Consider the following 17,334-nt stretch of genomic DNA (forward strand, 5'->3'; position numbering starts at 1 on the left):
TTTCAAAGTTTCAATAATAAATTCCAAAACACGCGAATAACACAAATACTCGTTTAACACTTTTGTACGTAGAGACAATGAAATCATAATCGTGCCATAAACGTTAATTATTTCGATGCAATCGTTTCAGAGTTAACCGTTAAAAGTTAGTAATACACGCAACAATGATTTTGATCATGCGAAGAGAATATAAATTGTATTAAATTATGTTTTATTCGTGTACACATATCTTGGTCAATCGGTGAGTTGCACAAAATGAAAGAAATTGGCGTCAGGCGGTTACACCGGAACAAAACTGTTCAGGACATGAAATGTTTGTAACGGGACCTGATCTTGCGCAATAGTCCAAAACGAGAGCCGATCATGACTAAACGTGTACTGAACGTGGGCCCAACACGTGGACATTCCGGACGACCGCAGAATTCACTTACAATGATTCAGAGCATACCACCAAGATCCGGTGTACAAATTGCGAAATGTTCCATTTCGACTTTCGGAACGTCTAAAAATAATAAATTTTCATCTAATCAAATAATCAACTTGTTTCTCTGAAGTACGGGCAAATGTTTAGAGACGTTACTGGCAAACATTTATTGAGTGTATTTTTCGCACGTTATTAAGCGCACGTAAGCGGATATTCTTTGACGAAACCATTAGAAAATGCCTCGTAATCGTGCTTCGTAAAGCAAGTTGATATATAATATGAAAGAGAAATTGTAACAGGTAGTATATTTATGTATAATAAAATTCTGATATTTTTATTAAAATTAAGAAACTGGCGACATTGCAATGGTAACAGTGTATTTTCTCTTTATCTATTGTTTAATAATTTAATGATGCAATTTGTAATTTAATTCGTAATTTTTGTTAAATACGTGCAAGATAAACGAACGTCTGAAACGACGATTCTGGACAATCTCTAATATTTCAAACTTCAAATAAGTATTTAAATATTTGGTATATTTAGAATCGAAAAAATAATCGAAATTGGTATTAGATCAGTATTCAATTTCATTGTACATGTGTCGCTGTGAATCACCGGGACATTCCCTAACTGTTTTTTACGAGGAAATTTAGCTAATGTAAAATGTAAAAGAATGTGTATTGTATGTAGTATTTGGAGAAGCTTATGCAAATTTTAGAACAGTTTAAGGAAATTTTGTAAAACTAATTCTGTAGAAAATGAACCAAGAGGTAGACCAGAGAATGTAGTCCATAATATTTTAAAACAGAAAATGTGAGATATTATTGAAAATAATCTACAACTAATATTCCAAAATAAAAGTAGACTTTTACTTTTTACAATTACTCGTCGGCTGGTGCGAACAGAAAAGGTAAAGAGAATAGACAAATGAGTTCTGCATGAGTTATATGATATGCAGAAGTTATGGCAATTAAAGATGACTGCTTATTTTGCTGTTTCGTAGAAATAAACAGGTTATATTATGAAATATGAGATTCTATTAAGTGCTCTATACCTTCGACTTCGCTCTTATGGATTATTATCTTTGCAAATAGTTTCTTAATTTGTGCATCGATCATTTTTATAAGTATATTTATAATTAAATAGAATTAATATTTATACGTGGATGAAATATTAAATTAGACTGCCGATATTTATGCACTTATAAAAAATATGGAACACAAATATGGAATACAAAAATATACAAGGTATTTAGAATATACATGGTACTTATTATAATATTTGCATTACATTTCGCGGAATAAATCTCTATTTAAAACCCATTTCCTTAACTGTATTTACACAAATATGCATTTGCATAAAGATCTAACGACAATATAAGAATGACAATGACATGAAAATTATTTTAATTAAATATACAATCTTTTGAAAAACTTCGTGTGTTTGAAGTTTTGCTTAAAAAAACATTTCACGTGCATTCCACTACAAAATGCAAAAGTACATAATGGGTTGCATTCAGAATCGAAGGTAGTGTAGAAATTTAACGTTTAAATTGTCGCATGTTAGAAATGACTCGATACGCGTTCTTTTTTGGATGCTAATTTCCATATTTGTCTATGGCTTTCTGTTCTATGTAAAAGTCACATAACGTATTCCTAAAATTTAGCAGGCTCATATTGAAAAAGATACGACCTCGAAACCGCAACTGTCTGTGGAATTCAGCCTACTCTCGATAAGAATGAGGTCAGAAAAGCGTTTCTTCCGCGAGTAGGTTCGTCGATTCCGCAAGACCTTCGGTTTCCGCGTCCGAGACATTGCTCCGAGATGAATGGAACATTCCTGGAATTGATCCGCGATGATTCAACTCCAGGACGTACAAACCCGTTTACTATGTCTCTCCTTCATGAACCTACCCCGAAAAAATTTAGTTCCTACCTGTATATCTAGTGAAATGCCAAACTCTTTACTTCCACCGGAAATTCCAAGGATTATAATCTCGGTCACGCTTTCTCAACCCTTATATAGTCAACCGCAATGCTGCGGTTATACAAGTTAATAAATAAAAGCTGAAAGCTAGAATATTTAAAATATTTGCATAAATTTCTTTGGAGACTAGAAAGACACACACAAAAAAAAGGACTGAAAGTAAACAATTAGAAAGGAATACAGAAGTGGATACGAGAGAGAAATTAAGAATGAATAATGCGTGACTGAGGAACAAAGTATCAATGGCACGCAGTTGCGTAGAATCTGCTCACTATCAGAGTAACTGCAAAGAGCGACGTAAGGTGATATTCATTGAGGAAGAATATTATGACAAACCGATACCATAATAGCTTTTCTCTTTGAATGGTTTCCTCTTACGTTTCAATGCATTTCTAACAAACAACAGACAACTCGCGAAATTGTGCTAACTAAAAGAATTCTCACAGATGCTAGATCGTTTATTGTTAATAATAATTTTTGGACTTTATTTTGAACCATTCGTTTCACACAAAGTGATTAATGCAGTATAATCACAGTACGAAACAAATTGATATTACTAATAATTAAATGCGAGTTTAGAATAATTATATTTGTTGCACGCGTGTTCGATACACCAGTAAAGCATATTGCATCGTTGTTTTAATTAATACATCCCCGTCAAACCAAGATAAATAGCATCAAGACAACCAACAATTTTCTAAATAAACTGACACGGATAAAAAGCCTGAGAACACGAACGTGTTATTAAAAACGCATTTATCTCAACGATTTCTCGATATTCTTTATGCAGCTCCCAATTTTACCAACAAACAAGTTAGCGTTACATGCAGTTTATCATGCTCGTCGTCGAAGATACGCACGAAGGATAGTTAAATTCCTGTGAACACGATTTTAAAGTTGATTCGAAAGCTGATGAACTTCCTGTATTATATCATTGATTCAATCGATACGACTATGTAGTCGCGTTGAATGAACGTGGTTATGAATGAACGCACGATGTCCGGGCACGTGTTGTTGACGGTAGCGCAATCGCGTAGGGCCTGTTGGCAATCTTATCGGAAGCAAACGGCTGTCCGAATGGATGGAGGGAAAGAGAGAACGGAAAGCGGTGGAGGAAAGGCAAGAGAAAGAGTGGAAGAGAGGAAAAGAGGAAGAAACGTGGGGTGATCTGGAGGAGAATGTGTGGCACGATGCCACCGAGGTGGTTTCGTGCACAGGTGCACCCTGTGAGAGGGTAACACGATATCGTGCGATCTTTCGACCTCGAGTGAGGATCCGCCATTACGACCCTGAAGGGCGCAGCTAGCGTACGCGATGAATCACCCGGAGGAAATGATGTGCACATACAGACGCTTCGAGACCGACAAGTGTAAGCCAGCTTGTGTGCACCGGCCTCTCAAACCACGCGCCATCGTGAGAGCGTTCGAGAGCTTATGCTGCACGTGATCGCGACTTCTCGCTATCTTTGCCACCCGACGGATATTTTTGCGCTCTTTTGCTTGCGCACATAAGCCTTCGCGTTCTTTTCCTACTCGATCGATGAAGTTGCATTCGACACTTTATTTCAGGTATATTATATTAGGTATATATTATTTTGACGCTAAAATTATTATTGACGAACATTAGATCAATTAACTATTTACGATTATTGGCTTTAAATAGAAGCTTTAATAATATAGGTCTCTAATAAAATCTTCGAAACATAAGATAACATAGTTTCGTTTATGATTACGTGATTAGTAAGCTTGAACTTTGTTTCACAATTATGACGTCCACTTATATCTATCACGTGTAATTATAATGTCTCGTAACTTCGCTCATAAGTATAAATACAGTTTGATTGATTTTCAATAATAAGGAACTTATTAGCAGTAATATATCGTAATAAAATATACTATTCGACATGACTGACGATTTGTATACCGGTTTGTGCACAACAAGTGGAATAAGACAGGAACAAAGTGACTAGTATTATTAACATATAGTTTATATGAAGCTATATTAACAATTTCGCAAAAATGAGAAACTAATTTTTGCAGATGTCTATCCTCTTTTTCCTCAAAATTATAGCCTCCCACTTTATGCGTTAAAAAAACCACAGCTTTAATTATAAAGATACTACTTTCTTTCCCGTGTCGATTATAATTATACCTGTGTATCTAAATATACACCCGTGGCCAAGAAATACATAATTATGATAAAAAGAAACAGCCACTTCTTCACACGTCGGTATTCCAATGAACGCAAGTATGTATAGAATTATAAGCATTATATATTGTTATGATAATGTAGTATGAGAACATAATAAAATATGCAGTTGAATACTAAAACAAAAGCTCCGAGAAGACTGGCTTTTCTCAGTATGCAGTGTCAAGAAAATGCAAACGATACATGATTTACAAATGCCATTCGCACGGCTGTCCCAGGCGGTGCACACTCTACTGAAATACAGGGTGATTACGGGGAAACGAGCGCAACAGGTGCCGTGTTGTCTGCACTGGGAATCTTTTATAATCTTATCTCAACACCTCAGCCCCTTGATTTCATGGTATTTCTTTCAGGAGCGCCGTGCAAAATGAGACACAACGACATAAACTATCAGATTGGTGCATACCTATGCGTATACACGATCTTTTTCAAATGAAACTTTGCTAGTTTTTTCAAAGTATTTATTATAAAGTATTTGTTCAATTGTTGGTGGGCCAGTGTTGGAAGCCTAAATAAACAAATATAAATAAAGATACATATATTTAATTAAATAAATATATTTATATAATATATAAAAATATGGATATACCGAGACGTTAGATTCAAAGAAAGAACGTTTTTTATGTACCAATCTGATATTTAAAATATAATCTACTTCTATTGAAGTGATATATAATTTTGTTGTCATCGACGCTCTTTATAAGTGTATAAAACAGAATTAATGAACAAAAAATGACGAAAACAACAAGAACAATTTTTGAAAGGTAGAAGAAAAGAAACGACAATGTAACGACTTAACTTCGCGTATCTTGATCAACGAGTTCAACATCTAAGAGAACATGATTCAAAACCTGTGATTAAGGAACAATATCTGCATACTCGAAGGATGACTACTCTTTTTCTCGCTGACCATTTATTACCACAGCGGTAAGCCTGACGCGTAGAGTAACTAAAAGCCGCAGGATAAATATAGGGATATACCAGGATAAAATGCTCCTTAGTGCATGACGACTATTACATAAAACTTAAAAATATCTTATTATGTATCGTACGACGTTTCAAGCGAATATAAAATAGATGAAGATACTAATGTACTTTGATTTCTTGATATTACATTTTACTATCTTTTATACTTTATCGTCGCGTCCTTAAACTCGTTTCTCATGTATTTGGATGTTTTTTTTATCACAAATATTATTATTTGTTATAGACACTTGATAATTTTGTAATGCCCAAAGAAACTAATTTAATTTCTATTTTTTCTTTTTTTTTTGTTACAGAGCCAACTCAAGGAGCTTTCAATTTAAAAGAAAGGTAAGTCATATATAATACAATACATAATAACTAGACTGTAAAGCTGTATAAAAATTTATATTCTTTTGAAATTAATTAAAAGAGTGGGATTTTAAATGAAAGTTTGTTTCGCCCCATTAAATATCATAATGAGTACTTTATTTTGGATATTTTGTATAATTCTGCATATGATCTACATTCTATGCATTTTTGCTATCTTAATTCGACTTGTCAAGATACAAAAACTGAATCATCAAGGAGTGGAGAGTCATAGCTACTCATGGTTTCCTGAGCTACTGAAAAATATCCGATTTACGTGACTAACTTTGAATGCCATTGCCAAATAACGGCATATTCTTTAAGAAGGGACAATACGTAATATGTAGGTTCATTCATGGAAATCTGAGAGATTCGCAGTGACGTAGCTTCCATGACGTTACATCGCAATTCCAGTAGGCGGACTTCGTCATCGTAGTAAAATTTTTCACCTACGCGAAACTCGTAAAATCGATAGCATTACATTTGAGCATTGTGCAATCTGTGTGCTACATATGAGGGATTTGGAATTTCCAAGTGATAATTCTTCTTTCAAACAAATCAACATTTGCACGTGCTTAGTAAAGACAGTAAAATTAATATGCTTTGCCGTTTACAACTCTCTTTTAACTTTCTTAGAAGGGTACAACGTAAACGATTCATTTAAGCTGTCATAAATTGTGCGAAGATGTATAAGATCCACATAACTTAAAACTAAACTGAGTCTTTGAAGACAGTTAACGCTAGAACAACTACTGTCTAACGTATATTCAAATATGCATTGTACATAAATTATTCTAGTCAGAATTTTATAACAAGAATAAAATAGATACGTACATATAATCATATTTCAAATTTAAAGTCTACGTTAATCGTGCAGTAGCAGCGTCTGCATAAATATGTTCGTGTGTCTTGGTCAGATTTAGTATTTCTCATATCAAATATTTATAATTTTAACAATTTCATTGCTTGATGAAGCCTTCAATTAGGAATTTATTTATGCATTTACCTTGTAAGAGTGCTTGTGAATATGAAATGGAATATATGAATAAATATTGGAAAAACTAGTTTATGATTAACAGAAGAAAACTCGTGATTATATAATTATAAATAAGTTCAATTTAGTTTTAAAGAATCACTCGTTTCATAAAATTAGAAACAGTTTCATAAAAAGAAAGTCATGAGATTTTGTAAAAAAAAAAAAAAAGAAAAAAAAAAGAAACGTGCAGACTCTAACACTTTGAAATATTTGATGAAGCGTATCTATACTTCGGAACATAAGCCATTTATAGGCAAGATGTTGCAAAGGCGATATATTTCTTTCATTTACAGTTAGAGGAAGTAGAGGAATAAACGTGTAAACGAGCTAATTACAAATTCAGTATATAAGCTAAATTCCATGATGTTTACCTGCATTTTAATTACAGTAGTTGGGAATACGTATTCTTGTGATCAAGATTAATAATCATTCTTTCCTTTCGCGTTCGCCAATCCACGATTTCAAAGATGTAGAACTCATACATAAGTCAACACCGTACTATTTATAATACTATGAATTTTTATAGAAGTTGGATTTTCTTACGAAATTTTATACATCTTTTATATGTATAACTTTGTTATATACATCTATTATCGTTACTTCCATACTGTATGCCTGCAACGTACTTCGTATAGAAGAAACTTGAAAATTATATTAAAATTCACATAAATCACATATCGTTAGTAATTCTAATTTTGATTTAATTGATATCGTAAAATAGCGTTATATAAATTCTCTACTCTAACTTTTCAATAACAAATCCTTATGCTTAGTCATTTATGTAGCTATCATCTCTTCGTGTGCAACTTTAAAAGATTTGTTCTTCTCACCAGAATGCGTCATGATAACATTGTGCATCAGCTAAAAAAGTCTGCTATTCTTAGGTCGAGGAAGTCCCTCGTAGTGACGTAAATAACGTAATTTCTGTGAGGAAAGAAACGTTACTGTCCGGAAGCGGACGTGTGATCAGACTTATAAGACGTAGCCTTAAAATCCCTTTCGTGGAAAAATCTTCCGAAAATAAGGATATTGGCTAGACGGAAATGAATTCTATTTTCATCGACAGTTATAAATTACAATAGGTCAATTGTACTTATTAAACACGTGAATAATCACATCTATGACTTTCGTCATGCGTAATTTCTATCATAGAGAATTTATTCTGCAAGTATGTTTTTCTAATTAGAACGATATTTAATTAATAACGTAATAAATATATATGTGACCAATGACTGTCCAAATTCTATTATTTTATTATTTCTCCTTTGAATACTTTAAAGGCCGTATAACCTTCGATACGCGGATATAGATAAAAGCAATCGATAAAATTAATTTCGCGAGATCGATATCTCCAATAAAATTAGCTGTCGTTATTTTTCTTCTAGAGAAAATGCAACTTCACTGTGACATAATTGGAAAATCCTCGTAGCCCATTGTACTTCTAACATACTCATCGAGAATAAAATCGTTCCTAGCAATCGACCGAAGAGCGATTTTAGATATTCAAGAATGGCTGGTAGGAGTTTCCACGTGTGTCATTGCGCTTTCGTGGTTTCTAGACCACATTAAACTTTCCGTTATATAGAAAACACTTACATAAGTATTTATTCATTGCTTTTTATAACGTTTCGAAAAGAACGATATTCCGTACACAAATGTTTCTTCGTCAAACAAGAGAAGCAACATAATAGATAGCCGTTAATGATAAAAAAGAGCTGTTTGCTTTACTTTACGTCTTTGGCTCCTGTGAAATTTTACTAGACATTTGGACCTAACAGATTCTTCCAACTTCTAGCTATTTTATGTCAAAACAATGATTCTAGATTAGATGAAAATGCCATAGAACGGCATTTAGTATCGTCAGATGACAAAAAATTCTAAAATCAACAAAAATGTACCTACTTGCGTCCCTTTTCTGTGTTCTTCACATCTCAGTAGCAGCGAATGTATTAATCCACGATCCAACGTATTGCAAAATTCTCAATTAGCCTATAAACCATGAAACAATACGCAATAAGTATCTGAAACTTGTAATCTGCATAACAATCATGTCTCTCTCTGGAGCTTGTGCATTTTCTAGATCGCAAGTGAAGGCACACTTGCGCAAAATGGAGCGATGTCGATTCGCTGATGATTTCGCGAGCATACCAGGTGGATGAGCATTTGCAGTGGGTGCGGTAGCTAGATCGCGATCGGTCGAACACGCTGATCGGCCTTTGGTGACAGAAATGGCCGACAATTATGCGAGCCAAGCCCGCGAGATGAGCTAACGCACGCGGTCGGCATCGCGACGGACCCGTAGCCGCTTTCCCTGGTCTTCTCTTCGCGCGGCTTCGTGATCACGCGCTAAAAATAATAGCAGACAGGCACGGCCAGACGAGCCGAAGGCGAGTGTGAATCAATCCCCGGAGGAAGTAGCGGCTCGCGCGGTTCCTTACTGCCTTACTCATTTACGACTCGGCCACTACGATTATATACATATATAACGCCGATTTTGACTGGCGATTTTGGATGCACTTCATCCACCGACCATTACACCGAAGTCGAAACTCTACTTGAGATTCGTAAAAATAGCTGTTCATCGAGCAATATACGTTGTACGTTTCGTTTCGTTTCTCGTGGCGATAGACTCGTGTCTGTGCAATTCTATGCTGGATACGCGCCGATCATGAATGATGAATCTTTAGTGCGATTGGAAAGCAATTTTCCTTATTCTAATTGCGATAAATTGCAGAATGTTTATATGGTTTTATGCGGAAAATTATCCTCAATTCAATCTGCTCAAAAGTAGTATTGAAAGAAATTTGCATTATCGGTCATCGAAAACAGCAATTTACTGCAATAATACAAATGATTACGTTTATAACTTCGATCATACTATGAGTTAATAACATTCAATGTCTTGTGGGATAGCGCTCGCTTAATAAAGATTATTCACATTCTTCTTATTACTTAATGACATACGTAGCACATAATAGACTTTTAACAAAACACACGAACATTTAATGCAAACTTCTACACCGATACTTCTTATTATTCCTGAAGAGACATCACAATGGATATCATCATTCTTTACAAAATTTCCTTTGTCCTTTTTGCTTACCATCATAGACTGTCCGGATATTTACGTAAGAGACGGAACCTAATCATATTTTCTTTAATAAGTATTATAGCGAGTACTTTATTTTGCATATTTTAATATTATACGCATTCTGAATATTTTTGTACCTTGAAATCTCCTATAAATACATAAAAATGGCCAGTTTGCTTATCAGTATACACACAGAGTCGGGAAACGAATTTTCATTAACGATCGTTTTAATGCCGAAAGGACAATGTATAATGCATATTTCGAACGTCGTGCGTTGAAAGACAAATGAAGTTTAATTTTAAAGCTTGATTGAATGGATTGCAACAACTGGCTGATAAAGCGCGATCGTTCAAGGATGTGTTTCCGGTTTTTACGGTTACACCGCCTAAAATTAAACCCGCTGATTTAAACTGAGCGCCGCCGATCATCGCACAACTTTAAACTCGTGACATTGGTTCTACGATATTTACATACAAGAATCTCTCTCGATGACTTGTTGATTCTCTATAATCTCGCGATTCCGTGAAGTAGTACTGAAATTCTTATACTCTATGATTTACCGTCAATTTTATCCATCTTGAGAACTTTACACGTCGCTGTCTCTAATAACACCAGAATCGATTGTTAGTAGAGGTAAGTATATAATATTCACATGTACACATTTGAAGTCGATAATGACTATAACAGCGAACAAACGAACGTTTGTAAAATTCATTAAAACGTTCTAGTATTCTCGTTAGAAAAATAATTATCTTGGTATTTATTTCTAGTACTTGTATTATTTTTCATATATAATATATCTCAATATAATTTCAATATAACAAAGCTATTGTTATATTATTATATCCATCGTTGAGTTACGCTATTATTAGTTATTTTTGATACTTTACCGTGATTATGCATATTATAGAATCAGTTGATCCTTCTACCACTATAACCTTTTCGCTATGTATAAATTAGTATTGCAAGCATGGTAATCTAGTGGACAAAAGCACAATAAAACACTGTAGTACAGACACATTGATAAAACATATTCTTTGTCACAGACGTATTGAATCGTTGTATTAATTTACATCCTCTTCATCGCGTATTTACATCTCATTGTCAAATTCAAAACTCCGTGTATTTTTACGACTCGTGTATTACGTCGACCTTTTTTCATTCAAGAAATAAATTGTTCAAAATGTTTAACTTCGCGGATGAGTTAAAAATCACGAAATTTGAAAAAAGTGTTCGTGTTAATTAGTGTAAAATACGTATGTAAACGTCTACATACCTGTGAATATGTATAGCACACGTCAGTATATATCGTGGCGGGCAGTGAAAATTCCATCAACAGTGAACGTGTTAATCTGCGATTTACAAACATTCAGACGAATTCCTGCCGGTATATGATCAACATCGAAGCCATTCAGATTTATATCGATTTCGGTAAAAGATTCGGCTAGAGGCTATATCGCGGGAAAATTAGCCACGTGTTATATATTACTATAGAAGGGCGTAGTGGCACAAAGGTTGTCGGTATTCGCGAGGAGTGCGATTTTCCAGTGGTTGGCTCAGCTGATCGGCTCGTGCCGCGAGAAAAGACGCGGCAGTGCGTGTTAGAACGTGCGATCGTGCAAACGACATTCACGGTCGGATAACGTACGTCGGGTGAAATGCTCGAACGTGATCGCGACGTGAATGTTCCATGGCGTGGGACTCGTCGCCTGAGGATCTACGCTGCAATGTATCGTGGAATGCCGCCTGTAAGTCTTACTAAACGATGACCATTCTTTCTACCTTAAACATGCCGAGAGATTACCTTACGTACGTGTTCAGGTGGAAATATCGATGTTTGGAGGTTGCGGCAAAAACGAAATGATATATCTGTTTCCGTCGAATCTGCAATTAATTAATTTGAACGAAATATAAACATCGAACGATGAGAAACTGTTTGGTGAAAAAATGTATCGATCGAAAATAATTTTATGTATATTCGTATCGTCTTTGTATGTATACAGTAAACATTACAGACGTTTACGTACATCCAACAGAATAAAATAGATAAAGTTTGATCGGTATTAAGGCCAATTTGGCTTAATTGAAGTTAATGAATAAACAAAGACAAATAATTTATTGTAAAATCGAGATTAGTTATAACGTATAATTTACTTATTACACTCTCGACTTTCTTCGATCTTTCACTTTTATCGAGATACGTTTCAAACGATTGATTTAACGATCTGTATAATTGTATAATGTTGTAATAATAATAATAATAATTATAAGCATCCCGGGATTTTGCTAAATTACTTTTTAAATATAGGATGAAATTAAAAAATTGAGCTTGGACACACAAACGTGACTCTGTTTGTCTACAAAAACTTGAAAGGAAAATAAGTATTATCAAAATTAAGCAAACACTATCTAAAGTAATAAACACTATAATGACAGCATACATAAATTTGTACTTTCATAATTGCATATGTGCATAAACGCATGTGTAAATACAAGTATTCTCATGGTCGGTCAAGAACGTCTGTGTGTAAAAACACAAAGACGCTAATCACTCGTGATAGGTTAACAACGCATTAATTTTTTTTCCAGTTGCGACTTCTCATTATGGTATGTACGCATCAGCAAGAAAATCAAGTCGTATAATGTAGAAAAAGAGTCTAGTCGTTTCAATAGAATCGTCGAAACAAGATTTGTATAAAATTGGAAGATTCTAACGAGATTACGAGATACATATTTTAATACGAAAACAGTGTGATTCTACGTATTCATTCCCAGCGAACTGTCACTGTCTTTTGTTTACCTCCTTTGGCGTCGTCGTGTTTTCATTGATATGCGTGCGCGAGCCAGCTTCGTCGATTTACTATCCTTCCAATTCTCCGCGACCGTTGTATCCACAAAAAATTATCGATCCTTTCGAATGTGAATTAATCTCGGAGACGTTTTATGTCACGCGGCCATCCATATGGCAAGTAATTTCTCGGTGCGTCGCAAAAAACATTCGCTGACACGAACACACCGATAAATGAACGCTGATTTCACGGCCCAGAAAATTCTTAAATCACCGCTGCCTCGATGCTGACCTCTCTCCATCGCACCGGTAAGCGATTTTATTTCGTTTCAATCTAATACACTCTGACCTGCGCTTCCGTTCAACTTCGTCCAAATTAGTCATGTTACCTGCCTTCAAGTAGTTGGCCACTACTTTACCAGTGTAAACCTGTTATGGTATTATACTTGACCTGGAATGCACTTTTTAATATTCTTCATACCGATTCCTTTATTCTTATCGGTCGTATTCTGTCCTATATAATACTCCGTTGCTCAATAAGTTAACAAGATTTAATAAGAAATTCTAATTCAAATGTTCTATAATTCGTTCACCAATGAAGGCATCAAATTTAAAAAGAAATGTTTTTTATCCATGGCATTTCTATTTAATTAAATCATATCTCTGCCAAGCGATGGACATTAATAAACATATTAACGTAACGAATGTTCACTGAAGGTATTACAGTGAACACTATTATACGTAACTAAGCTGTAGACAATATCGTTGCATATAAATCATAAACAAATTGTACAATTAAGCATAACATTAGGGTTACGCGTGACTATTGAAGTTCATGTACCAATAGACAAAGTTAATAACAAAATCTATATGAATACCGTAATCGCGTGAAATTTTCTACTGATATATGATCACTGAGCAACAAAGAAACGTTCAGGAATGGTAAAGTGGCAGGAATGGTTTGGGAGCAGAATCGCGTTTGCGATTGACCCGCTATCTGTTTCTTTGGGTTTCATGCGGCCGGTATACCTCGGGTATTGAATATTGCGCCAGGCAACGAGAGTGGTTCTGGGTGGTCCTTGTGCGGCCGAAATGTTAAGCAGAAAGGGCAAAACGGACAGCAAGACGGTCACAGAAAGAGCGAGATAAAGAAAGAGAGAAAACGTGCAGGTCCCTATTGGGTTCTCGGCGTGCCTTTCGTACCCCTGGAATGTGGCCGATGTCTCTATCCGCTTCTTGCAGCGGCCGCGATCACGGGGACCACACGAATCGATAATTGCCTCTTTCGAAAAATTGCTCCCGCCTTTTCCACTTGGACCAGTTAAACGTCGTTTTTCTGGGCAACGCGTCGGTACGCGCCTCGAATTCGCTCGCGTAATACCGAGCGCGAAAACCTGACCGGTTGAAGAAGCGAGATCCAAAGTACGCGGGTTCTGTCATCGGGATGTTCCGAGCCGGAGGGTCCAACGAACTTCGCTCTCGAATGTCGTCACTCGGTCGAATTAGTTCTCCTTATACATATAACAATAGACGTTTGTACTTATTCGTTGAGTTTGAAATAATGGCGATAGCTTAACAATAGAATTGAAACCGATGTCTAAATATTTTATACATAAATATTTTGAATTATAACGATGCAGTGGAACATGAATTATTAGAACGTAGATTAACGAGACGATGCATTATTGGACGAGCGAATAGAAAATTCACAAAGAAGAAATCGTTGTGTTTTTGCTTGAAAACTTTGGCTCTTATTTAATATTAACATATATAAAGAAGTTCAGAAGGAATGCCATATGCAAACAAAGTTCGATTCCATATTTGTGAGAAATTGAATTGCACTTAATATTGAGAGTATCGAAGCGAAGTGTTCGATATAATATTGAAAGACGAAAAGAATCTTTACTTAGGTTCGTTATTCGTACTCATAGCAGCATTACTTCGGCATAACGTATTAGACTTGACTATATGTCAAAAAAGAAAAAAAGGAAAAAAAGAAATAAGCTAAAAGGATGTAAAATTAACAACATTATGCAAACGCAAGTATGGGGAGGACAAACAGGAGTACGAACGCGCTAAAGATGCTGAAAGATGGTAACGTTAAATGCACCGATGTTCATTGCTTGTCAACGAACATGTCATTTACTATATTTAGAAAAGATGTTCGTCGCAAGAAGAGGTACACGCGAACGTATTCTTTTCCGGCATCGTTTTTCAATATTATTTTATAACGATCGTCGAACGAACTAACGAACGAATCCATTATATCGATGTAATGTTTCACTTAACAGTCGATGGTCAGAATGCACGATTCCGACTATTCTCTTTCATTTCCGTCGAAGCGATTATCGGTTATGATGACAGACATTACGCGATAATGCGTGACTACTCGCGTAACAGCGTGATACCAAATTAGGCTAATTTGCATAGCTAACATACACCATGAGCGTGGATCGTGGCAAATGTTAGCAGAAGACGAATTCGTCACGCACCGGTTGCGTATGTCAGCTTCCACTGCTTATTTTCGGAAAAACACGCGTATTTCCTGCGAAACAATAATCCATGTTGACTCACTAATCAACCGGCTCGAACCGCGCTGCTCTCGTTCCTCCGGCTTCTTTTCGCTTGTCCTTTTTTTTTGTTTTGGCCAAGCGCCACGAGGAACTCGTACGTTTTCTGGGTAACGTCTAGTCACCACTTAAACTCAGTGTAACGTATTTGAACCGGAAACAAAATCCTGCATGCAAATAATCAAACTAGATGTCCACGTGTGACGCACACGATTAATTTCTCACAGCGACGATGACAGACAGATTTGTAAAATATGTATTACGTAGTTGCTAATTTTAGTATAAAAAGTGATTCGTCTCGTGAGATTTATTATAATACCTTCGATCGGATATGCTTGCGTTATTATTACGAGCAGCAGGAATATGTGGCACAAACTTGTTTGGCGAGTATGTTGCAGTAAGGTCAGTTTTTCTATTGTAAGTCAAGGAAGAAATGATACTAATTACTCGGAAGTCGCAACAAAAAATTAATGTAGCGTATTTGAAATAAAGTTGTAAGTGCAACAAGTAAATCGGGATAAATTAAATGTTATACTAGCTTGTATTACGTTCGTATGTAAATAAAATTGATACCAAAAGATTTTTAAATAATCCATTCACATTTCATGTGCGAAGAGAAATTCTTGAATCTTAATAATTTAATTCAACACGTTTTCTAAGATACGGAGGAACTTGAACAAAGTTTTGTGTAAGAAGTTAGATCCAAGTAATTGATGTTCAAAAAGGTTGGAACAAATAATTGAGAAAAAGCTACGGCCAAGAGAACTGCACGTACAAACTAATAATAAATTCGATAAAAAGTGATTATTAGAATTTCATGAGCAGGACGCCGTTTATATCTATATTTTTAGAGATAATTCAATGTGCTTAAAAGAGGTAAATAATGAAAATTCAAGATTTTCTATTAGCTTTGTAACGCGGTATTTGCGCTAAACGCGCACTTCTACGTTTCTTCTACAATGTTCATGCCGCGCGCGGCTACGTTTTCCCGTTATCATCGGGAGTCATGATTCTGATGTGATAACTTATATTATGTATACATAACAAGAATCATGTGTATACGTAGTACGCAACTCAAGATTGCTCGCGAACCTACTGAAAAATCTCGTGAGGACGGTCACGTACATCTTACTGTTTAAATCAAAATGCAACTCCTCGCAGAATGTGTCACTGACGAAGCTCACACCTGTTTATTATTAATCGTGGAAGATGTTAATCAGATTCCGATCAGAACGCCAATAAACGATGCCGACCATTATAAATACACAGTTTTATTACCCGAAGAGTACAATTTACACGATAAACTTGCTCATCAGTTTTTCCGTGTTTAAATTATTTTTCCATTTCACGTTGTATTCCGGGCAATTTGGAATCAGCTGATTTTCTTCTAACTTTCTAATAAACTTTAAACTTGCGTTTACATCTTTTCTTCCTTTGTACCGATAGAACATTCCGACAATGTTTGTCTATCATGGAAAAAGCTAGGACATCCTGTATTCGTCTTAATCTTGCATTTACTTCCAATGAAGGTTGTCTTGTCAATCTTTCAAGAACCTAAAACAACGTGATCGCTAAAGCTTAAAAGCATATGATACGTGTTCTCGATAACGACGAACTCCGCGTGATCGCATTTATAGTTCCGTTAAACAAACATATAGTCACGTATCGTCGTTGCATACTTATAAAATTATCATATAGAAAATTATCGTGGTCCACCTGAGAATTTTAGATACGGTGTGAATTCGTAGAGCGGCAAGGGCCGAGCTGAAATACCGAGCGTTATCGAGGCCGTGAACGATTGAATCATGATGTATGTACGAGTACGCACGCGACAGTCAAGACGCGACTTCCAGGAGAAGGTATTAACAACGGTTCGAATTGGCACGCGTACTTCCCCAG

At 35.6% G+C, this 17,334-nt stretch overlaps 1 protein-coding gene across 1 annotated transcript in view; it reads left to right on the top strand.

Annotated features, from left to right (window-relative positions):
* Positions 1–5,914, top strand: part of LOC100644160 — a 54,576-nt gene extending 48,662 nt beyond the window's left edge. The window contains exon 13 of the transcript XR_007223575.1: positions 5,899–5,914. The gene's annotated coding sequence lies outside the window, so the exon portion shown is untranslated. The remainder of the gene's footprint in view (positions 1–5,898) is intronic.
* Positions 5,915–17,334: the final 11,420 nt, after the last annotated feature.

This window comes from Bombus terrestris, chromosome 1 (assembly GCF_910591885.1).
Source record: "Bombus terrestris chromosome 1, iyBomTerr1.2, whole genome shotgun sequence".
Taxonomy (NCBI): Eukaryota; Metazoa; Arthropoda; class Insecta; order Hymenoptera; family Apidae; genus Bombus; species Bombus terrestris.